The sequence below is a fragment of the Pteropus vampyrus genome, unplaced genomic scaffold (assembly GCF_000151845.1).
Source record: "Pteropus vampyrus isolate Shadow unplaced genomic scaffold, Pvam_2.0 Scaffold110, whole genome shotgun sequence".
Classification (NCBI taxonomy): Eukaryota; Metazoa; Chordata; class Mammalia; order Chiroptera; family Pteropodidae; genus Pteropus; species Pteropus vampyrus.
The window spans coordinates 5,407,843-5,408,670 of NW_011888891.1; the positions used below are offsets into that span (position 1 = coordinate 5,407,843).

At 36.5% G+C, this 828-nt stretch overlaps 2 protein-coding genes across 3 annotated transcripts in view; both read right to left on the reverse strand.

The window, feature by feature from the left end:
* ZC3H12C (zinc finger CCCH-type containing 12C) overlaps positions 1-828 on the reverse strand; it is a 331,193-nt gene that overhangs the window by 245,777 nt on the left and 84,588 nt on the right. The gene's annotated exons all lie outside the window — the stretch shown is intronic.
* LOC105295675 (rho GTPase-activating protein 20-like) overlaps positions 1-828 on the reverse strand; it is a 103,642-nt gene that overhangs the window by 20,225 nt on the left and 82,589 nt on the right. The gene's annotated exons all lie outside the window — the stretch shown is intronic.

Consider the following 828-nt stretch of genomic DNA (forward strand, 5'->3'; position numbering starts at 1 on the left):
TCCTTTTGTTCTGGAAAACGGCAATCAAATAAAATGGGAGAGAAAAATTAAACCACATAAAATATTTATACTAACATGTTCAAATCTGACAGAGAACTATCCACAGCCTGTTGTTATCCACGTAGCTACATACTACTGCAACCTTGGCATCCCTGGGTTCTGGAGAACTCTCAAGTGAAAATTCTCATTAGGAAAATCTATACACTCAAGTCTAGTTTTATTAAAGCCTCTTGCATGGATCCAAGAGATGCCCATTTTCTTACTCTCCAACTCTTCTACAAGTGCTACTCTTAGAGTGGAAGGAGTACTTAATTTGGAATTCGAACATCAGTGTCAAGGATAAATGCAAACTATTTGATCACGTGCAAATCATTTAACATCTCCAAGCTTCAGTTTCCACATCTGTAAAACTGGGCTAATTATCTCGGAGTGTTTGTGTCATACAAATAGGAAGTATGCTTAGTTTGAGATTAAAGAGAAATTTGGCATTATCGGTGGAAATATCCTGGCCTAGAAACCAGTTTGTTGTCAGGAAAAGAAACGTTTATTTCTTTATACATATAGCAGCATTGTAATTTAGTAAATTAGTTCATAGAAAACTTATTCCTAATCATTATAATCTTCTGATTAAGATCAATTCATTTACAACACAAGTAGTATTAATTTTTCTGCTGAAGTAATTTTATGTTTAATTCTTAAAGTTAAAAATAATTAAACCCAGGGTGGCTCCATAGTGTAGTGGTTAGCACGTTTGCTTTACACGCAGAAAGTTCTGGGTTTGCATCCCAGGTGGAGCCACGGACCATACCCTGGGTGTGCCAGGCCCCC